Raw genomic sequence first — 25,229 nt, forward strand, 5'->3', positions numbered from 1 at the left:
TTATTAGACAAACGACGAAACACAAAATAACACTTTAGAAAACAAAATAACAAAACGAACTAAACAGACCTAAACTTACAAACTTACATGAAACGAAGAACACACGAACAGGAACAGACAAACCGAAAACAGTCCCGTGTGGTAACATGTACTGACACGGAAGACAACCACCCACAACAAACAATGTGAAACAACCTACCTTAATATGACTCTCAATCAGAGGAAACGCCAAACACCTGCCTCTAATTGAGAGCCATACCAGGCAACCCATTAACCCAACATAGAAAACACATAACATAGACTACCCACCCAAAACTCACGCCCTGACCAATTAAACACATACCAAACAACAGAAAACAGGTCAGGAACGTGACATGGTCAGCAAGACCACTATGTGTTAAGACACATTTAGAATGTGTAAAGATATTAGATATTAAGATATTAACTAAGCTGTTTCTCTCCGATACGCGTGAGGTGTAGGATCATAGACGTATAGGTATGGAGTAAGAGTCTCCTAGCTAACAGGGACTAACTTGTGGAATAGTGAGAGGGATTTGTCATGGGGATTTGACAATACTGATCAGAATCCCTGGGTAGTGGGCTATAGTAGTACATGAGTTTAGTGGGGTGCTGCTGTGCTGTGTGTGAAAGAGCTCTCATGGAGAGCGAGGCTTAAATTCCAGACATGTCCTTATTAAGAAAGGGCTGTGAGCGTTCACTGTTTCTCCTTCTGCCTCCCTTGTGTCAACCCGACGCCCTCCATCCCCTCCCCCACTCCACCCCTCCGCCCAGCGCTCAGAACGTCTCTGCCCAAATAAGGACGGGAGACCAGGGGATACATGTAAGGGGGAGGGAGAGGAAGGGAAAGAGGGGAGGGGGCGGATTGTCCAATTTAGGCGTCCACTTCGGGGTCTGGAAAACAGTAGGATTGTTTCTGCTGGAATGCAACATCAGCAGAGAGAGACACAACCACACTCACAGCCTCTCCGTGACGCTGCCTGACGTTAACTAGCAGAGAGAGACACAACCACACTCACAGCCTCTCCGTGACGCTGCCTGACGTTAACTAGCAGAGAGAGACACAACCACACTCACAGCCTCTCCGTGACGCTGCCTGACGTTAACTAGCAGAGAGAGAGAGAAGGCATTGTCAACGCTATGCCCATATAGACGGTTTCACTATATTACTGGGTAATTCAATTTGATGCAGTAGAACAGTGAAGAATAGACACAACAAAGGAAACCGAGAGAGCTGCATTTAACTGTTTGATTGTGTATTTAACTATCAACAAAGGTTGTACAAATCAGATCAAATGCTACAATATACCTATTTCAATTAGCCTACTACTATAATTGGGAACTCCTGGGACCAAGGCAATCAACAATTTCAGTGTTAACATTATTAGGTAGTGTTAACATCATTAGACAGTGTTAACATCATTAGACAGTGTTAACATTATTAGACAGTGTTAACATTATTAGACAGTGTTAACATTAATAGACAGTGTTAACATTATTAGACAGTGTTAACATTATTAGACAGTGTTAACATTACTAGACAGTGTTAACATTATTAGACAGTGACAGTATTAGACAGCGTTAATGTTATTAGACTGTGACATTATTAGACAGTGACATTATTAGACAGTGACATTATTAGACAGTATTAACGGTATTAGACAGTGTTAACATTACTAGGCAGTGTTAACATTATTAGACAGTGTTAACATTATTAGACAGTGTTAACATTATTAGACAGTGTTAACATTATTAGACAGTGTTAACATTATTAGACAGTGTTAACATTACTAGGCAGTGTTAACATTATTAGACAGTGTTAACATTATTAGACAGTGTTAACATTACTAGACAGTGTTAACATTATTAGACAGTGTTAACATTATTAAACAGTGACATTATGAGACAGTGTTAACGGTATTAGACAGTGTTAACATTACTAGACAGTGTTAACATTATTAGACAGTGTTAACATTATTAGACAGTGTTAACGGTATTAGACAGTGTTAACATTACTAGACAGTGTTAACATTACTAGACAGTGTTAACATTATTAGACAGTGTTAACATTATTAGACAGTGTTAACATTATTAGACAGTGTTAACATTATTAGACAGTGTTAACATTATTAGACAGTGTTAACATTACTAGGCAGTGTTAACATTATTAGACAGTGTTAACATTATTAGACAGTGTTAACATTACTAGACAGTGTTAACATTATTAGACAGTGTTAACATTATTAAACAGTGACATTATGAGACAGTGTTAACGGTATTAGACAGTGTTAACATTACTAGACAGTGTTAACATTACTAGACAGTGTTAACATTATTAGACAGTGTTAACATTATTAGATAATGTTAACATTATTAGACAGTGTTAACATTATTAGATAATGTTAACATTATTAGACAGTGTTAACATTATGAGACAGTGTTAACATTATTAGACAGTGTTAACGGTATTAGACAGTGTTAACGTTATTAGACAGTGTTAACATTATTAGACAGTGTTAACATTATTAGACAGTGTTAACATTATTAAACAGTGACATTATTAGACAGTGTTAACGTTATTAGACAGTGTTAACGGTATTAGACAGTGTTAACATTATGAGACAGTGTTAACGTTATTAGATAGTGTTAACATTATGAGACAGTTTTAACATTATTAGACAGTGTTAACATTATTAGACAGTGTTAACATTATGAGACAGTGTTAACGTTATTAGATAGTGTTAACATTATGAGACAGTTTTAACATTATTAGACAGTGTTAACATTATTAGATAATGTTAACATTATTAGACAGTGTTAACGTTATTAGACAGTCTTAACATTATGAGACAGTGTTAACGGTATTAGACAGTGTTAACATTATTAGACAGTGTTAACATTATTAGACAGTGACATTATGAGACAGTGTTAACGTTATTAGACAGTGTTAACGGTATTATACAGTGTTAACATTATTAGACAGTGTTAACATTATTAGACAGTTTTAACATTATTAGACAGTGTTAACGGTATTAGACAGTGTTAACATTATTAGACAGTGTTAACATTATTAGACAGTGTTAATGGTATTAGACCGTGTTAACGTTATTAGACAGTGTTAACATTATTAGACAGTGTTAACATTATTAGACAGTGTTAACATTATTAGACAATGTTAACATTATTAGACAGTGACATTATTAGACAGTGTTAACGGTATTAGACAGTGTTAACGTTATTAGACAGTGACATTATTAGACAGTGTTAACGGTATTAGACAGTGTTAACATTATTAGACAGTGACATTATTAGACAGTGTTAATGGTATTAGACCGTGTTAACGTTATTAGACAGTGTTAACATTATTAGACAGTGACATTATTAGACAGTGACATTATTAGACAGTGTTAACGTTATTAGACAGTGTTAACGTTATTAGACAGTGACATTATTAGACAGTGACATTATTAGACAGTGTTAACGTTGTTAGACAGTGTTAACGGTATTAGACGGTGTTAACATTATTAGACAGTGTTAACATTATTAGACAGTTTTAACATTATTAGACAGTGTTAACATTATTAGATAGTGTTAACATTATTAGACAGTGTTAACGTTATTAGACAGTCTTAACATTATGAGACAGTGTTAACATTATTAGACAATGTTACCGTTATTAGACAGTGTTAACATTATTAGACAGTGTTAACGTTATTAGACAGTGTTACCGTTATTAGATAGTGTTAACATTATTAGACAATGTTACCGTTATGAGACAGTGTTAACGTTATTAGACAGTGTTAACATTATTAGACAATGTTACCATTATTAGACAGTGTTACCGTTATTAAAACACCCAATCATTCATAGGGATTATAAGGAGTTGAGTAACATAAGGTTACATTAGGCAGAAGGAGACTACAATATGACTTTGACCTGGAATGCCAACATAGCAACAGTATTGGGAGAACACTGTAAATCAGTGCCTCGGCACTCCATGACCATGTGGGCCTTTGAAAATGTAAAACCCTCAAAACCCTTTAGAAGACACAGGCTGTATATCAAATCGGCTGTTCCTCACACAGATGAAAGGCCCTTTGACTCCTTATGGGTGACACACAACACTCCTGTGATGGGAGGCACACTGATCCGGACAGAAATATGAGCACACACTTACAAACATCACACACAAACTCTTCTAGAATACTTTCCATGAATGGAGTCTTTCGCCTGTTGCCAGATGGGATATTAGGCGTCTTGATTGAATGACATGGTACGCTCAGATTGAGCACAAAGTCAGATGAGACACACACAAGCATGCACGCACACACTTCCCCTCCTACACTCTCTGGGAGTGTGTCCAGCCACAGACCTGACTGAGACCATCATGCTACAGAATTCCAATGTGCAGCAGGAATGTAAATACCAGTGGAAAGCTATGCACCTCACACATTCATTCAAACTCCACCATTCACAGCCCAGAAATCCTGTTTTCCCAGGCTTCATAGAACTATCACGTTGCACTTCGTTTTCAGCAATCTGGTATATCTTTGCACAGGCCTCTTCTACAAAGCTTCAGCAATCTGGTATATCTTTGCACAGGCCTCTTCTACAAAGCTTCAGCAATCTGGTATATCTTTGCACAGGCCTCTTTTACAAAGCCTCAGCAATCTGGTATATCTTTGCACAGGCCTCTTCTACAAAGCCTCTGCAAGTTTGGTATCATTTTCTTCCTAAACTGCATAATTCCACTCATACATCCCATGTAATGCTTGATATGTTATTGATATGTCTTTCTTCTATGGAAAGTTGTAGGTATAAACACAGGAAGTGATTCCATGAGAGTCCTGAGAGTATGTGTGTTATAACATGTGTATTACTGTCCACAGTCAACGTGGGAAAACCCCCACAGTCAGCCACAGACAGTAAAACAAATAGAGGTTGTGTGTGTTTTGGCTGTGGGTGGAGGATTGTAAATGGATAACCAGTGATTTATTCACTCACACAGTGCATGTAGATGAGATCATGCTGATACATTCAAAATATGATCCGTTTGTTGTTGGGGTTTTTTGTTGGGAGAAAGGGGGATGAAAAGGAACAGACAACCCCGACTCTAAAGAGACAGTAGGTGGCTGTAACATTATGACATGGGGACTGTCCTTGCTCCATTCCAAAAGTGGTGGAAAAGTCACATTTCATTCATACGCTGCACTTTGAAACAAACATGATTTATTTCAGAAATAAATCATAGTTTTACAGAGACAAAACATACCCTGAGAGGTAGAAGTCTGCCTTTTGAGCTGGGACAATAGTGTAACTGACGAGGAAACCAGCGTCAGACAGACACCATCCTCACAAGGTAGATAAGGACTGGACAGCCAACCAACGCTGTCAATCAAATGAAGTCATCTTACCCTGAAGTCTCTTCAAGTTAATGTGTAAAATGCTCTCGACAAACACACAACGCTCAACTGTGACACTACAAATTGAAGTTGAATAAGATAATAATACTGAAGTGATATGCATTTGCTCAACGTCATGCCCATAAACAATAAAATAATTGTAGTTTTAGAGATAGATACAAAGGCCATGAAATTGTAGCTCATGTAGTCAACAGTGACATTTAAAACACAGTAACAACGCAGCTAACAGGGAACGTCCTGAGGACATTTTACGACGTTCGCAATAGGCCCCTTAAAGGTTTCGTGATGGTCCCAGGGGAACATTCTCAGGGGACCTTTGTGAAGTTCCCTGTAAGTTACTAGGACGTCACTGAGGACCATATCAAGACGTACTCAGGACTTTAATTTTACTAGTCCTTAGGACGTCGTGTGATGGTGGACCTTTTTATAGTTCCTGGTTTGTCCTGTGGACGTTCTTGGGACGTTGTGTCATGGTCCCCTGAAGGTCCCTTGAACATTCTTGGGACGTTGTGTCATGGTTCCCTGGAGGTTTTTGTCACGTGATGGTGCCAAGTGTCCCAAACCATTATAAGTAAAGTAATGAAATGGTGTGGGTTTTTAAAGTAAGTGGTACACTGTTCAGCTAAAATAGTGTACAAATCTTTAATCAATGACAATATTTGAAATTATCACTTAGTACTAACTTCTCAATATGACCCCACCTGGGAATGTGCCATACACATTCATTGCCTATAATACCTCTCTGCATTTAGCGAAAGAGTGCAACCTGCTAGGTTTGGGCGGTATACCGCAAATACCGTATACCGGGGTGTTTGGCAAAAGCAATTTTAGATATCAGTTAATCTGACTATTCACTCATTGATTTCATTTATTCATTTTGGACCTCTTCAGCTAGCCGGGAGATGGGCCTAGCACGGGACAGAGACTTTAGCCAGGAGGTAGCCACTTGGATAGCAGCTAGCTAGCTACGATGATCCAGGTGAAAAGGTTCAGAGCTTGTGGTAGGAAACCGGAGATGTGGAGAAAAAGCAGTCCGGTATGCTCTGGATTGAATCACGCTGAGCAGACTGGCAGGAGTTGACCGGGCTAAGGTTAGCTAATGACCGCTAGCAGTGGCTAACTGACTATTAGCTGGTAGCTAGTTAGCTGGCTAGCTTCTGTTGGGGGTTCCGGTTCTAAAGTATAGAAAATAGCAGATCCATACCACATTGGGTGAGGCGGGTTGCAGGAGAGTATGTTGAAACTGAGGTTAAAATTATTAAAAAATATATACAAAATATATACGAAGGGGAAAAAAACATATATACACGGGACACGACAAGACGAAGATGTCTGAACTGCTTCGCCATCTTGGATGACAAGCTTCGCATGGTGTGATGTGTAATGAAACTAGGGTGCGCATGCACTGGGTAAAACATTTTTTTTTGGGGGGGGGGGGAGTCTTTGTGACCATCTGGTGATGTCTATGGGACAAACCGGGAACTGGACTAAAACCTCCAGGGGACCCTGACACATCCTGATGGCTTTAGGTGACCATTTCGTGATGTCCCGGGGACGTCCTAACGACACATTATTGTTTGCAGGGAAAAAGGGCGGCAGGTAGTCTAGTGGTTTAGAGTGTTGGGCCAGTAACTGTATGGTTGCTGGTTTGAATCTGGAGCTGACAAAGTGGACAATATGTGGCTGTGCCCCAAGGCACTTAACCCTAGTTGCTCTGGATAAGAGTGTCTACTAAACAACTTAAAAATGGTACATGTTGGTGGACTGCATGGTCTTCCCTCCCATTTATTCATAATGCTTTTAGTCAGATTGTTCCTGTCTGTCAGAATGCAGGCTTTGTTAGGACTGCTGTTGCAGCTGGGACACTTGCTGGTGAGGGAGAGATGACCCCTGAGGTCAGACCCCAAGCGCTGCACACACCCATCTTTCACCAATACTAGACAAACACACACACACACACACACACACAGACAGACAGACAGACAGACAGACAGACAGACAGACAGACAGACAGACAGACAGACAGACAGACAGACAGACAGACAGACAGACAGACCAGATTTTTCTCTCTTTCTGCACACAATCTCAGAAAATAAATCCCATTCTCATGGCTGAAGGGCATATTCTCAAACACAATTACACACAGATGCGCATTCTCTCTCTTTCTCGGAGACACCCACACACCCCGGGCCTCACAAACACACACTTGACGAAGAGAACAACAGGACTTGGCGATTGAAGGAGCAGCTGCTCTCTTAGGTCAGATTACAGTTACAGTAAACATTTTTGACTCTCTTGACAGGGCTGGAGACACTGCCTTACCCTTGACCAGCCCACACACACAGACACACACAGACACAGACACACTCTTGCTCTTCCTCTCTACTCAAAGGCAGTTTATTTTACCACTAGGTTACAGTACACACACAGGTTTAAATCCATTTAAAAATGTTCCATTTCAACAGTTGAAAAGGAAAGTGAGCTGCCTATTGAGTAGCCTAGTCGAGTCTTGCCTCTGAGAGGAAAGAGACGGAGAGAGGGCCAAGACACTGCCAACCCTCCCTCCCTAACTCCCTCCCCTCCTAGACTCCCAAGAGTATGAGAGCCCCATCTCAGAGCACTAGAGGAGCTCCCCCTCCCCCTCCTCTTCCCTCCCCTGTCTGTGTTTGGCCCTAATAAATTCTCTCCAGCTCCTCCAATAACTTCCTCCTACTTCCTCTTTGGCACAGCTCTCAGGAAACAATCAGAGCTGAGGGTGAGAGGAGGGCTGGACGACCAACAGCTCACACGGCAAGAGAGAGAGAGAGAGAGAGAGAGAGAGAGAGAGAGAGAGAGAGAGAGAGAGAGAGAGAGAGAGAGAGAGAGAGAGAGAGAGAGAGAGAGAGAGAGAGAGAGAGAGAGAGAGAGAGAGAGAGAGAGAGAGAGAGAGAGAGAGAGAGAGAGAGAGAGAGAGAGAGAGAGAGAGAGAGAGAGAGAGAGAGAGAGAGAGAGAGAGAGACTTATATTTACAGTCAGTAAGGCAGTTCACAGTTTGATACCATTTCGAATTCCCCCAAAAAGGCATGTTTGAGTTGGGAAAGTCTGAAATCAAACAACATATTTCCAAGTCTGACAGAAGGAGATATAACATTTCTATCTTTCACAATCTGCCTTGACACATAAAAAAAGTATTCCTTGAAGTACAAAACATCAACCCAGGGCCTGAATGGGGCAGTAATTGACTAATAGCAGCGGGTAGCCTAGCGGTTAAGAGCATTGAGAGCGAAAAGTCGCTGGTTTGAATCCCCAAGCCAGCAAGGTATAAAAATTAAGGCACCTCTCTGATTCAGAGGTTGGTTGAATGTATTCAGATGTGTAACTGACTAGGTATACCCCTTTCCTAGTACAACACAGACTAGGTATACCCCTTTCCTAGTACAACACAGACTAGGTATACCCCTTTCCTAGTACAACACAGACTAGGTATACCCCTTTCCTAGTACAACACAGACTAGGTATACCCCTTTCCTAGTACAACACAGACTAGGTATACCCCTTTCCTAGTACAACACAGACTAGGTATACCCCCAATTTCCTAGTACAACACAGACTAGGTATACCCCTTTCCTAGTACAACACAGACTAGGTATACCCCTTTCCTAGTACAACACAGACTAGGTATACCCCTTTCCTAGTACAACACAGACTAGGGTCTACCTCAGTGTCTTTTTATTTTAGTCATTTAGCAGACACACATATCCAGAGCAACTTAAAAGTGCAATTAGGGTTAAGTGCCTTGCTCAAGGGCACATTTACAGATTTTTCACCTAGTCGGCACGGGGATTCAAACCAGCGACCTTTCGGTTACTGCCCCCTCTTAACCGCTAGGCTACCTACGGGCCCCATGGAGTAAATCCTTAATCTGGCCCACAAACAGAGGAAAGACTGACAAAGCAGAGAGAGCGCCAGACTGCTTCTTTTACAGCCTGATTCAGCAGTTTAATCTGACATTTTCCAGGGAGCGTTGCAGAGCAGTCATCCTCTCCTCCTAGCCTGAGTTGGTCATTCTGTGGTGAGACCAGCGGTTTGGTGCCCTAATCTGTGAAACTTTTACTACATGTGTAATTTATGCACAAGTATACACGCTAATAAAGCCACTCATCTACCCATATCAATTATGGAGTCCGGCTACATAGCTAAGATGTGGTATTTGCATCGTAAGAACAATAAGGAGGTTGAGAAGAGAGAGGGGTTTTTAATAAATAAAAGAACAAACTTTCAAACCCAGAGGTGATCATCATTTTAAAATGACTTCACAGCCTTTGTGTAGCCTAGAACTCTTTTAACAGACAAATCATGTTGATCCTTTAAACAACACTTCTGGACAAGTATGATGCTTAGTATGGTCTAAATTGTTCAGTAAGTGTGTGGTTTGGTTTTAAAGGGGTCGTCCTCCAAATCCACACTCTGAAGGTAGGGATTAAGAGCAAGGCTTCGTATGAGTGAGTGCCCCTTAAAGTCAATGGAGAACCACTCCAACACAATGGCCACACACATCAGGCATAGGACTAGATCCCAGATAGCCAGGCCCAGTTTGTTGCTCCCGTCATTTATAATGAACACCAGCTAGAAACCCAAACTAACAAACAGATGCATACTCTCCTGTTTACTGCTGTATGAAGCATGGGTCATTGGGCCCACAGAGTTCTGTTGTCATTTTCTGGATATGTACATTAGAGATTTGGAGCTGGTCGCAACAAGAGCAACTGACATTTTTAGCCATTTGGGACAAACGGACACAAAGACTTTCCTGTTCTAGGTCACTCCCAAGCGCCTCCATTGAGTAGTCGGGGAGGCCAGAAGTTTTATCTGTTAGATAGGACCTTGCTGAATTTGGAGAATATGTAAACAAGCCCATGCACTCAATGCATTCATTTTAACCAAATGTTGATTAATGGTATTTTAATTAGGCTACTAAGACACAGTAATTGCTGAGGGGTACATTGAATTGGACCCTGGAAAAAAGGATAGCATCATATACGGTATGTTTATAACCGAATCATAGAGGATTGAACTGGGCTATAGCCCATTCCTGCAGGCAAATGACCTCGTGGCCTCATGGGTGGAATGTTATTAATATTTTTCATAATTTCATAATGATTTTTTTTTTAAATTCAACCCGACGAAAATCCTGTGTTTCTATGTCAAACAGTTTTGTTATACACTATTTATACAAAAGTATGTGGACACCCCTTCAAATGTATGGATTCATCTATTTTAGCCATACCTGTTGTTGACAGGTGTACAAAATGACGTTAAATCAACTAATTTGAAGGGGTGTCCACATACTTTTGCATATATAGTATACAGTTGAAGTCAGAAGTTTACATACACCTTAGCCAAATACATTTAAACTCAGTTTTTCACAATTCCTGACATTTAATCCTAGTAAATATTCCCTATTTTAGGTCAGTTAGGATCACCACTTCATTTTAAGAATGTAAAATGTCAGAATAATAGTAGAGAGAATGATTTATTTCAGCTTTTATTTCTTTCATCACATTCCCATTGTCACGCCCTGACCATAAGAGAGCTTTTTATGCTCTATGTTGGTTAGGTCGGGGTGTGACTAGGATGGGTTATCTAGGTGAATATATATATCTATGTTGGCCTGGTATGGTTCCCAATCAGAGGCAGCTGTTTATCGTTGTCTCTGATTGTGGATCATATTTAGGCAGCCATTTCCCCATTGTGCTTTGTGGGATCTTGTCTAGGTATAGTTGCCTGCAAACACTAGATGAGCTTCACGTTTCGTTTTGCGCTTTATTGTTTTCTTTGAGTTTCACTACCTAATTAAAGAGGATGGAACCATACCACGCTGCATCTTGGTCCACTCATTATAACGATCGTGACACCCATTGGGTCAGAAGTTTACATACACCCAATTAGTATTTGGTAGCATTGTCTTTAAATTGTTCAACTTGGGTCAAACGTTTCGGGTAGCCTTCCACAAGCTTCCCACAATAAGTTGGGTGAATTTTGGCCCATTCCTCCTGATAGAGTTGGTGTAACTGAGTCAGGTTTGTTGGCCTCCTTGGATGCACACGCTTTTTCAGTTCTGCCGACACATTTTTCTATAGGATTGAGGTCAGGGCTTTGTGATGGCAACTCCAATACCTTGACTTTTTTGTCCTTAAGCCATTTTGCCACAACTTTGAAAGTATGCTTGGGGTCATTGTCCATTTGGAAGACCCATTTGCGACCAAGTTTAACTTCCTGATTGATGTCTTGAGATGTTGCTTCAATACATCCACATCATTTTCCAGCCTCATGATGCCATCTATTTTGTGAAGTGCACCAGTCCCTCCTGCAGCAAAGCACCCCCACAACATGATGCTGGCCCCCCCGTGCTTCACGGTTGGGATGGTGTTCTTTGGCTTGCAAGCCTCCCCCTTTTTCCTCCAAACATAACAATGGTCATTATGGCGAAACAGTTCTATTTTTGTTTCATCAGACCAGAGGACATTTCTCCAAAAAGTATGATCTTTGTCCCCATGTGCAGTTGCAAACAGTAGTCTGGCTTTTTTATGGCGGTTTTGGAGCAGTGGCTTCTTCCTTGATGAGCGGCCTTTCAGGATTTGTCAATATAGGACTCGTTTTACTGTGGATATAGATACTTTTGTACCGGTTTCTTCCAGCATCTTCACAAAGTCTTTGCTGATGTTCTGGGATTGATTTGCACTTTTCGCACCAAAGTACGTTCATCTCTAGGAGACAGAACGCGTCTCCTTCCTGAGCGGTATGACGGCTGCGTGGTCCCATGGTGTTTATACATGCGCACTATTGTTTGTACAGATGAACATGGTACTTTCAGGCGTTTGGAAATTGCTCCCAAGGATGAACCAGACTTGTGGAGGTCTACAATTTGTTTCTGCGGTCTTGGCTGATTGCTTTTGATTTTCCCATGATATCAAGCAAAGAGGCACTGAGTTTGAAGGTAGTCCTTGAAATACATCCACAGGTACACCTCCAATTGACCCAAATGATGTCAATTAGCCTATCAGAAGCTTCTAAAGCCATGACATAATTTTCTGGAATTTTCCAAGCTGGTTAAAGGCACAGTCAACTTAGTGTATGTAAACTTCTGACCCACTGGAATTGTGATACAGTGAATTAATTATAAGTGAAATAATCTGTCTGTAAACAATTGTTGGAAAAATGACTTGTGTCATGCACAAAGTAGATGTCCTAACCGACTTGCCAAAACTATAGTTTGTTAACAAGAAATTTGTGGAGTGGTTGAAAAACAAGTTTTAATGACTCCAACCTAAGTGTATGTAATCTTCCGACTTCAACTGTATATACGTTGTAATATTGGGATGCAAACTTAGAATTGAATACATTTCAACTCTATACCTGACATGGTACAGGTGTCTTCTTTTAAGCCCATAACCATGTGTGTGAGGTGTATACTTTTGTTTCAAAGTAGATTTGTTTAAGACTACCAAGAAACACTGTGTGATCCTGATTTAGCCCATTGCAGTAAAAGGTTAAATTAAGTTTCCCAAATTAATATTCTTAATGATACAACTAATATGCACTCTTGAGGCCTGAGTGAGATGTTATACTATGTTGTAAAGGCCAGTTCGCTCTGAGGCTCTCTCTGTGTGTTTGCAACAGTCACAAGTGGTATTTGTTCAGACCTCTGTTGACAGAAAGGTAAGTGCCACCATTTGGAAGACCACTTCTGGGGATGGTGCTAAAAGGCAACCAACGTCTGCACAAATGGGCAGAGCTCATTAGTCATTCTTCTGTGGCTTCAACACAAACCAGTGAAGTAGGATTGTCCCCCCCCAAAAAAACTTGGTCGACCTAGAGTCATCTGTTCTTTCGACACGCCCTGTGTTTTAATGAAATCAACTATATGTATGCTACTGAGCTTGTCTGATGCTTTAAGCATACAGTGATTAAATAATTAAGACACACAAATGACTCAAGATGGAACCAGAAATCAAGATAGCCTAACCAGAAAGAAGATAAAAACAGTTCCCGACCCTCCTCCTCCCGCTGCTGCTGGCCTTCGCAGATTCTGCTGTTACACTCCTGAAGTTGCCGGTAGATAATAGGCCACTTTATCTTGCCATTTCTACCGATCTGCGTGCCAGTTATGATTTTGCAACAGTATGCAAATTTTCGTGGAACAGCTTCATTTAATTTACAATAAAGTCTTTATATCTCAAAATCCTTATCATGTGGTTAATCAAAATTCTAAAAGTAACTTATATTGCCATTACCAACTATGTAAAAATAGCCTACATAAAGCTAACAAATAAAAACATTGCTGCCTGTAAGTAGAAAATATCCTGATAAAAATAAATAGACTATAAATCACATTGGCTATGCATGGCCTGTCTGCAAGGAACTTGAGGAACTATTGTCATTCTCAATGTAAGTAAAAACAGACTTTGTTTACTTGCTGTTTGGGGTGAAGAAAAGAAGCTCCACAGTAGTGGTGAGTTAAGACAATCAGAAATACTATCAGATCCTCAAATGGCAGTGGTGTAAAGTACTTAAGTAAAAATACTTTAAAGTACTACTTAAGTCGTTTTTGGGGGTATCTATTTTACTGGGTGACATTCACTTTTACTTGTATTTTCTATTAAGGTATCTTTACTTTTACTCATGAATGACAATTGAGTACTTTTTCCACCACTGACAAACGTGCAGATTTATAGGCCTACATTTACCAGGTAGCCTAGGCCTACTTCTATGTATAATTCAGGTGTGCGTCCTTACTCAACATTGACAGGAGCACTACAAACAAAAGACAATGACTAAATTGACAACTCGTAAATGGACTGAAATAAACCAAAACGTGTTCCTCACAAGTGTAGCCTAGGTTGTGCAGTCCGCAAATAACTTGTCCACTCCGACAATGAGAACGGTAAAAGACTCAAATAGTAATATATTGAAAGCATTAACATAAATTACCTTAACCAAACAAACATTGTAGATGATAAATGATGGTAATTAATGGTAAATGTACTACTGGTGATACTGGTGGGCCATCTCCATGGCCTCCACAATGGATTAGTCCCCTCTGACAGGCATGAATCAGACAGGTGTCTCTGGTGCCATAAAAAAATATATATATATATATTTGTGACTGCTCGACTAAAAATATCTTGGTCGACCAACAGCCTATTGACCAAACAATCGACCAGTCGACTAAATGGGGTCAGCCCTACAGTGAATAGCCAGCAAAGATAGATCTAGAAACAGCCCAGAATCTCTGTAACAAACAACTACCTACTGTATTTTCAAGGAAGGTACATTTCAAAATAGTAGATGAATATAGGAGATGAATAGTAGTACACAAAATATAAAATGTTCAAATGATATGCTGTCTGAGCAAGTTGATTTAAAAAACACAAATATTATAGACTCTGTTTATATTGCAGTACAGAAAATATCCCATTTTATTCATGACCATTAAAACCACAGTTGTGGCAACATAAAAAGGATTTCCCTGATTACATTGTTAAATTACCCAAGAGAGTGACACATAACATACCCATGCCAATGCAAAATGCATGAAGATCTGAGTGAATGCCTGGACAGTAGCTGTGTTCTAATTTAATATGAAATAGCCACATCATCACCCCCCAAAGGGCTATTTGACCAAGAAGGAGAGTGATGGAGTGCTGCATCAGATGACCTGGCCTCTACAATCACCCGACCTCAACCCAATTGAGATGGTTTGGGATGAGTTGGACCGCAGAGTGAATGAAAAGCAGCCAACAAGTGCTCAGCATAAGTGGGACCTCCTTCAAGACTGTTGGAAAAGCATTCCAGGTGAAGCTGGTTTAGAGAATGCCAAGAGTGTGCAAAGCTGTCATCAAGGCAAAGGGTGGCTACTTTGAAGAATCTCAAATATAAAAAATATTTTGATTTGTTAAACACTTTTTTGGTTAGTACATGATTCCATGTGTTATTTCATAGTTTTGATCTCTTGACTATTATTCTACAATGTAGAAAATAGTAAAAATAAAGAAAAACCCTTAAATGAGTAGGTGTGTGCAACCTTTTGACTGGTACTGTATATTATCAGCTTTTGCATTAGAAAATGACATGTTGTAAGTAGGGCTGGGAATTATCACGGACATCACGATACGATATTATGACGATACTTATGTGCCAATATGATATGTATTGCGATTCTCACAATTCTTACAATTCTATATGTATGGTTTTATTGCGATTCGATGTTCCAAATATGTCTGCTGCAGAAGGCCAAGAGGGAAGCATGAGAAAACAAGTTTTGATCAGTCATGGAAATAAAAATGCTAAAGACAAATTGGCTCCCTATTTAAAAAATAACATGGAGAGCAAGCTACGAAGGAATAATACTGCAGTATGATGCAGGTACAGCCGACTCGAGCAAAAATAATATTGCGATATTGACAAAACGATACGATATCTCATCAAAAATAATATCTTCGAGATCTAACTATATTTTTAATATCTGCACTTAACAGTCTTACCACCATTCTGTTCTGAAACAAAAGCCCCTGCTCAGTGCTTGTTCACTAACCTGGGATGGAACAGGTTAATGAAATTATTGCTTCAACCGATGGCCTGAGGAACTACAGCAAGGAAGACCAACAAAGAAACGAGACACTTTAACGGGATATTGTTCAAATAATCGAATAATTGACCATGAGCCTTAAAGCAGGCAGCTATGGCCTTTAGCCTTAAAAGCTGCAAGATGTAAAAAAATATATATAGTTAGCCCATGGACTAGATTCAGAGTGAGTTGCAGTGTTGCAGTTTGTTTGAGAAGAGCTGATTGGGACTGAGAGCAGAGCAAGAGCACTAGCCCACTACATGCATGTTGCATAAACACACTGAGAACAGAGGATCTGTTAGAGCAGCAGATTTACCCTCCTCTTCTCCATCCCCATCTAAAATATCACACCTTCATTCACAAAGGATGCTTCCATTACTTTCTTCTATTTCCACATGTTCAGAGAGAAAGTATTTTGGTCCAGCTTTGTAGATATTAAAGGGTATTAAGTGTGATCAATCTCAACTTTCACCCAAGTGTTCACGTTGGATTACACTTCAAATCAAATTGTATTGGTCACATACACATATTTAGCAGATGTTATTGCGGGTGTAGCGAAGTGCTTGTGTTCCTAGTTCCAACAGTGCAGTAAACAATTCTAACACAGGAAACTGAAATCAACAACATGTAACTTCAAATTATGGTCTGATGGGTTCTGTTTTATAACGGACCACCCAAAATAGGTAAAGACAATACTTTATTCCCCTGGTTTCATTTCACCATGTTTTGCCAGTAAAGTGTATAAATTATTAATAACGGCCACAAAACTGTATTTTACTTGTTTGTGCATGTAGCTCCAATTACTTCACTGTCAAGCCTCAAATAATCCCAAATACTATCTACTCTCTTAGAAAAAAAGGGTTCCAAAAGGGTTATTCGGCTGTCCCCATAGGGTAACCCTTTTTGGTTGCAAGTATAACCCTTTTTGGTTCTAGGTATAACCCTTTTGGGTTCCATATAGAACACTATATTGAAAGGGTTGTACATGGAACCAAAAAGGGTTCTGCCTGGAACTAAAAGGGTTCTACTGGAACTCAAAAGGGTTCTTCAAAGGGTTCTCCTATGGGGACTGCCGAATAACCCTTTTAGGTTCTAGATAGCACCTTTTTTTCTAAGAGTGTAGGGTAAAATATGCCTGTTAGTTTTTTTGTTTGATTGCACTATTGGTTGCACTACTATGATACAAAGCAGGCTGCACTATAATATGTGGGCCAGACAGCTCGCGCCCTGGCATCTGCCATCCAGCACATGTTGATTTTATCCACGAACACCAGACGCAATCAGGACAACCAGGTTGAAATGCCAACTATATTAGCTAGCTAACTTGCTGTTGCTCGCTAATTTGTCCTGGGATATAAACATTGAGTTGTTATTTTACCTGAAATGCACAAGGTCCTCTACTCTGACAATTAATCCACAGATAAAAGGGTAAACATAGTTAGTTTCTCGTCATCTCTCCTCCTTCAGGCTTCTTCTTCTTCTTCTTTGGACTTTATATGGCGGTTGGCAACCAACTTTAAGGTGCATTACCACTACCAACTGGACTGGAGTGTGGACCTCAGTTCATCTTTCAATCACCCATGTGGGTATATGCTCCTAAAAACCAATGAGGAGATGGCAGAGGCGTGATTCGCAGCGTGTCAAGCCTCACAAATCAAACCAAGTTCTATTTTAGCGACTGGCTACGCAGATGCTCGTTGACGTGCGCGAGCAGTGTGGATGCAATGACTGAATAACATGTATGTGTAAATGTATGTATCGCTCGGACACGCGACGCGAGCGGTGTAGTCAGCATGTAAGGCATCACCTGTAATATATGGAAGTATACTGAACAAAAGTATGAACACAACATCCAACAGTTTATATAAGGAAATACAGATATGCATCTGTTAGTCACAGATACCGTAAAAAAAAGTAGGGGTGTGGATCAGAAAACCAGTCAGTATCTGGTGTGACCACCATTTGCCTCGTGCAAAGCGACACATCTCCTTCGCATAGAGTTGATCAGGCTGTTTATTGTGGCCTGTGGAATGTTGTCCCACTCCTCTTTAATGGCTGTGAGAAGTTGCTGGATATTGGCGAGAACTGGAACACGCTGTCGTACACGTCGATCCAGAGCATCCCAATCCCCATGCTCAATGGGTGACATGTCTGGTGAGAATGCAGGCCATGGAAGAACTGGGACATTTTCAGCATCCAGGAATTGTGTACAGATCCTTGCGACATGGGGCCGTGCATTATAATGCTGAAACATGAGGTGATGGCAGTGGATAAATGGCACGACAATGGACCTCAGGATCGCGTCACAGTATCTCTGTGCATTCAAATTGTCATCGATTGTGTTCTTTGTCCATAGCTTATGCCTGCCCATACCATAACCCCGCCATTGCCACGGAGCACTCTGTTCACAACATTGACATCAGCAAATGACTCATCCACACGACGCCATTCACGTGTTGTTGTTGTGAGGCCGGTTGAACGTACTGCCAAATTCTCTAAAACGACGTTGGGAGGCAGCGTATGGTAAAGAAATTAACATTTAATTATTTGGCAACAGCTCTGGTGGACATTCCTGCAGTCAGCATGCCTGCACGCTCCATCAAAACTTGAGACATCTGTGGCATTGTGTTGTGTGACAAAACTACACATTTTAGTGTGGCTTTTTATTGTCCCCGGCACAAGGTGCACCTGTGTAATGATGCTGTTTAATCAGCTTCTTGATATCCCACACCTCTCAGTTGGATAGATTATCTTGGCAAAGGAGAAATGCTCTCTAATAGAGACATAAACAAATTTGTGCACATAATTTGAGAGAAATACGTTTTTTGTGCGTATGTAAAATTTCTGGTATCTGAGACCAACACTATCTGAGACCAACATGAGACCAACACTTTACATGTTGCATTTATATTTTTGTTCAGTGTGATTCACCAGAGGAAGACATACTTCCCTGTTTTAGGGTATAAACTCCAGAGTGGCACAGCGGTCTAAGGCACTGCATCTCAGTGCTAGAGGTGTCACTACAGACACCCTGGTTCGAATCCAGGCTGAATCACAACCGGCTGTGATTGAGAGTCCCATAGGTCGGCGCACAATTGGCACAGCGTCGTCTGGGTTTGGCCGGTGTAGGCTGTCATTAACTGACTTGCCTAGTTAAATATACATATATTTTTTATAAAAACAATTCCAAAAATGTCCCTTCAACCTGTTGACTCTATGTCCCTCTGTCAGAATAAATACCGTTTCCCAATACTGAAACTCATATTGCCACAATGCTCCAACAGACATCACACACTACACTTACTATATTGTAGCTGGAGTACTAGTTCTATTAGGCAACACTTTTATCACAATCTCACCCAAATACTGTATGTCAACTTCAATCTGTACTGGAGACGGTATAGGCACACACTGGTCTATCTCCTCGAGAGTCAGAGAATGTGCAACTGTGACTGGGAGTGCCTGCAGTCCTTCAGCAACTTAGCTAGCTAAAGATTTACAGTTGGGCATACAGGATGCAGATGACCTGGGACTAGTGTTTGTAACTTTGTATGGATCCATTATGTCAACTGTGTTCGTATGTCAATTATAAACAAGCCCTAAATTGTGATTTGGTGTGATTTTTTATTTATTTTTATTTTACCTTTATTTAACTAGGCAAGTCAGTTAAGAACAAATTCTTATTTTCCATGACGGCCTAGGAACAATGGGTTAACTGGGTTAACTGCCTTGAATGACAGATTTGTACCTTGTCAGCTCGGGGAACCTTTCGGTTACTAGCCCAACGCTCTAACCACTAGGCTACCCAGCCGCCCCGTGATTGCTTCGTATCGTTTGACCAAATGACGACTGACTGGCTGCATCTTTCGAGTCGTGTCAAATATTTTGTAATAATCTGTTCTCGTTTCAGAGTGAATGGCTTATTTACCATTTGAATGTAACAAAGGAAAGTTTGACAGTCTGAGATATAACAAAGACACAGAACGTGCCTATAATGTCAACCGTAAATGTAAACAAGCTATTAAAATTACGGAGCGAGAAACCTGAAAGACAACATTGTATTTTTGGGCCAAACCTGTTGAATGACACTGATTGTACTGGAGCAATGTCGTGTACACCTGTTTACACGATTGTTAAGAAAGAACAACAATAATAAATCCTAAGTAAAGCATCGCACAGATTTTTGTATTTCTAATAAGCGAAACAGGAAAAGTCTGTCTACCCAATCTTAACCAATAGTACACCATGAACGTGTGATGCTTGAAGAGGTATTTATACAGTCATACAATTAGAATTAGAATTATAAACAATTTCCATGCATTGAAAATACTAATATAAGGATTTCCAGTGAAACATCACTGGTCCCTGTGGAAGAGATCAAGAAAGATCCACAACTCTAAAATACAAACCCCTTACTTAAACATTATTTACTCATACAACAGAAAGGATGGTTGAAAGAAACTGTTGGAAAGAATCTGGTTTTCTTCAAATACCGTCAGTAGGCTACCGCGAAATGTTTTGATTAGAAATCTGCACTAATTTGGCTGCCCAAACTGTTTTTACAAGTGAGATGATGCTGCATCTAATTGTCATGTAGCATACATGTATTGAACATTGACACAGCTGTAATAGGGTTGTTACCTGAGACTCTAAACTATTGGATGATATCATTTCACAAGTATTAATAAAAATACTACTGTCTATTTGTCAGACTGTTTAGACTGTGGAGTAGTGTCTTGAAACAACATGTAACATACTAGAATCCTTCTCATCAAAGTCAGTAAGGGATACACATAAATTAATAATACATCATTCATTAAGGCACATCCAAATACAAATGAATACTAAATAAAAATAAAAACAGACATTTAATGTGTTTTGCACAAGAATAGGAAATACTTTCCATGTGTCCTAAGTAAATCTGAAAGTTTGTAGACAACAGTGCGTGTAGAGGGTGTTCTGGTGTGTGTCCTAAAGTTATGATACGTTATGATATGATTGCTATATTTAGTCTCTGTTGTATATTTACATATATTATTAACATGCATAAATAACCATGTCAAAATGTAGCAAGATGAGCAGTATATATGTGTTGCGTGAAACTGAGATTCGTTTTGTCAGTGTTTCCATTTTCTGAAGAAAAAAAAACTGTAAACCTGTATTGAAAACATAACATAATAAATTACTGTAATAAGATGAAGAATACGATGAAATAAATGTGTATTCTTGACCTAGGCCTTGTAGCGCGTATATGTTTTTGGTTAATTGACACAATATGTTTTTGGTTACTGAAATGTCAACTTCTAAAGATGCAACAGCAGCTAGCAATATGCATTGGTTGGGGGGCTCGTATATGGCCTCTTCTCTTCGACACAATGTTACCAAATTGGGCGATTCACTTACCTATGGGGTGCAGTAAAACAGCGCGTAAAATATCGAGTTATGTATTCCTCCAATTTGCCTTTTTCTGTCTGTCAATCCTCGGGTATGTAAAGACTTGATTCTTCTGGAGAACAAGTTAGGAGGAAAGTGATCAGGATCCAAGCAGCTGTATGAAAAAGAAAGGAAACATGCTTGTTGTCCCATAGTTATGACAAAGAAAGCAATAGCCTACTAACGTCTTATGATTGTCAATGAGTAGAGTCAATAAAGTTAAATCTTAGCAAAGATGTCCTGCACACAAAAAAAGTCACACACAATTTATATAGCCGATCAATCCGTCATTTTCCTCCCTCCCAAAGGCAAGGAGTTCCATGGAAAAATGCAAAAAATGACAATGATCTAAAAACTTCACCATGAGAGCATGAAAACTTCACCGAAAGCTCTTAAACAAAGGGAACAAATTCATGCTTACTCACCTTTTTTTTAGAAGTCACCCCTCCTGACAAAAGCGAAGATAACTTACTTATTTTTATACTATATATTTTTTTGGCGCCTTATAGTTTTCAGTAATATTTCTCCTTGTTTGACAGTGTAAGTGGAATGTTAAGTATGACTTTGGTATGAAATCAATGAACGCACTACACTGGAAAACGAAGAAAAAAACTTCCAAGGAGGAGCCATTGGGTACCGTCAATCAAAATACTTGGGGGCAGTGTCTCCACTCAAATCTCCACCCCCATGACTTTTACTGCAGGATATTCCAGAGAAGTCTCTATCAATATATAATTATTCTTTGAAGTTGCCTTTTGTTCTCTGGCCGTGCCACATAAAATTACAACATGAGCTATGCAGTAACATGTTTATAGTATCAGTAAATATCACATGACTTGTTTTGCTCAGTGTGAAACTTTCTATGTCTATTATTAGACGACTTTGCTACAAAGCCGGTGGAATAGATAATGCATACAAAATGAAGTGTGTTATATGAGACCTGTAGGCCACAATTAATAAAGTAATAATAATTACAACAACAATATTAATAATAACACAACAACAATAATAATATCATTGTTAACATTTAGTCTACACAAACATTAAACTCTATCCTTATTATTATTATTATTATTATTATATTACTGTATGTTTCCTGCCGAGGAATTTACACATTCCACTGAAGTAAGGTCGAATATAGGTCGAAAATGTCATTATGCATGTCAAGAGTGTCAAACTCCATGATGTAACCCTTTCAGGTTCGAATTCATTAAATGTTTTAGAAGCTTTCATTTGAACATGTAGGCCTATTCACATCTGACAATAGAATAGCTCCCTCTGTTGGTAAAAATAATTATTTCGATTGTTGGTATTGGATGTAGGCCTACGGGGCTAATAGGATTGGTCGCTGCTAAAAATATGTTTAAAAAAAGTTGCGTTCCTCTAGAGAAATGTTGACTACAAAGAAAACGTGTGGGTAAAATAACAGCGTCATAGTCATAACTCGCTCTGTTAACTAAACATGGACACTTCAAGAAGACAACTTTCTGTGAAGTCAACTCTGAGGAAGTGTACACATAATTGCACTGCATCTGTCCAAAAAACCTTGTATGTGATTAGCTTCATTGCCTCTGCGAGTTTGGACAACTGCCGGAGCAGGTTCGGGCAGAGAGCACACCTTCCACTTGCTCTCAGGATCCTCAGCTGTCAGCCCAAACAGGTTTTTCCTCCTAAATTCAAGTTTCTTCTCTCACCCCACATTTTGTATGGCAACAACTTCTGCAGAACAGTACGACTGTCTCAGAAAACTAGAAAACAAACAACTGATTATTTTGAAACCAATGTTCTCATCATAACTGCTGACATTGTGTCATAAAGAAGTGTCATTCAAAAGCAAGAGGTCGAATCAATGTAGGTTCCCAGGGAGCATTGAGTTGCCAATTATCTATCAAGTTAACACTAATATAATACTGTGTCAAATGCACAATAAACTATACAGCATAATGTTGGGTGTTTCCTGTATGCAAAATACATTTATCCTGTAAGAATTCATTTTAAACATGTCATACTTTATTTGCAGATTAATTCATTATTGAGCATGTTATCTTCAAGCCTGCACTTTGACTTTCTATCAAGAGAAGTTCACAAGAGACTGAAATGCATTGTTTACCTTTGGAACATATATTAACTATCCTTATCAAAACAACAATGGTCCACATCAGTGCCTTATATTTGTCAATATCTGTCAATATAAGGCTCTTGTCCACATGATACATACAAAGACAGAATCTAGCCTAAGAGAGAACATATAACTTAAAAAGGCAGGTATCAGAACAACAACAAAATTGTCACTTGAGTGGAATGAGAACAGCAAATGAGATGATTAGAGAAACACTTGTGACTTCCCACAGTCACATGGTACAAGCATAGTGCCTTATACCTTTGCCTCATAACTGTTCAAAATGAAACCTCTAATTTGTAAAATTAAGTCAATTTCATAATCTGGAAATACCACAAATAATGCATGGAAACATACATAACCCTAAAAATAATAAGAACAAGTAGGCCTAAATAAATATACTTTGACATATTTTGAAATTCATTTTCTATAAGTCCACGTAGACACAGTTTTGTTTTACCAATATATAAAACATTTTACCAATAGATACATTTTTTACCGACACATTACTGGATTTGTATTCCAAATTAAACGCAACAGAATGAATGAATATTGGACATGTACTATGCTATAAAAGCATTGACGTAGGTGGAAAATAGGCTTTCACTCTTCCGATGTCACTTTCATCCCCCAATTGGTCCACATCCCCCTACACTGAAATGGTGTAATGCCAATTCCAAAGCACCAAAGCTCCAGTGCTCAGACTTGCATGGTGCATCAGCATCCCCTCTCGTCCGTCACTGCACTCAAGGATCTCCAATTGGTAAAAATAATCTGGTTCCCAGAAAAGCTCATGATTATCATTGCAATGAGACACAAACATACAAAACAATCCCGAGGCAGTCCATGTGATATGAAATGCACTTGGACCCCCATCTCATCTAGGACTTCCGTCCTTCTATGTACCTTGCACTGATGTTGAGAAATAGTGAAGGAGATTCTTCTTTCTGGTAGTTGGCATCTGTATGCCAATAACGAGTTGCAGCAGCTTGAGGAGGCACCAGAGCCTAAATGGTTCCCTCTTATTCACAGGTTATTTTGCCATCGAAGCTTGATAGAGCGATGGCAAAGGCCTGCACTGCACACATAGGGTAGCTATAGTCCAGAGTGAAGGCATCGTCTGCTACTCGTCCAAACTGCATCACAATATAGTCCACTAGAATAAGAAAATAAATAAAATATTTTAAACACACAAAAAAAACATTTATTCTTAACAGGAAAATGGCAAATTACATTTTAGCTAAAAACTCCCAGAAAATATACTGTATTTGGGAGTTTTGTGACTTTATTCAACCTTATTCAACTTGTTTTATTCTTAGACTTTTGTTCACCTGTATTATTTATGATATGTACTAGAAATAAACAATATGTAAATAATGTAATGATTGCGGATGAGAATTTGTGGTTTGAGTCTTTTCTCACAATCCTTGCTGTGGACGATCTGAAAGTTCTTGATGGAGGCTTGTGTGACCCTGCCGTTGAAGTTCAGCACATGGGACGCCGTCTCCTCATTCCACGTGGGGGTCTTGTTGTGGAGTTCGATTAGATTGTCCAACTTTCTATTCTGGAACTTCATCAGTAAACCATCGTTGTCCTGAAGAAATGGGGGTGGAAGATACGCAGCAACATT

At 39.5% G+C, this 25,229-nt stretch overlaps 1 protein-coding gene across 2 annotated transcripts in view; it reads right to left on the reverse strand.

Annotated features, from left to right (window-relative positions):
* The window catches only part of LOC120058541 (transcriptional enhancer factor TEF-5-like), a 69,605-nt gene extending 47,544 nt beyond the window's left edge, over positions 1-22,061 (reverse strand). For both annotated transcript variants that reach the window (XM_039007296.1, XM_039007307.1), the window contains exons 1-2: positions 21,906-22,061; positions 21,451-21,595 (exon numbers count right to left, since the gene is read on the reverse strand). The gene's annotated coding sequence lies outside the window, so the exon portion shown is untranslated. The remainder of the gene's footprint in view (positions 1-21,450; positions 21,596-21,905) is intronic.
* Between the last annotated feature and the right edge of the window lie 3,168 nt (positions 22,062-25,229).

This window comes from Salvelinus namaycush, chromosome 2 (genome assembly GCF_016432855.1).
Source record: "Salvelinus namaycush isolate Seneca chromosome 2, SaNama_1.0, whole genome shotgun sequence".
Lineage (NCBI taxonomy): Eukaryota > Metazoa > Chordata > Actinopteri > Salmoniformes > Salmonidae > Salvelinus > Salvelinus namaycush.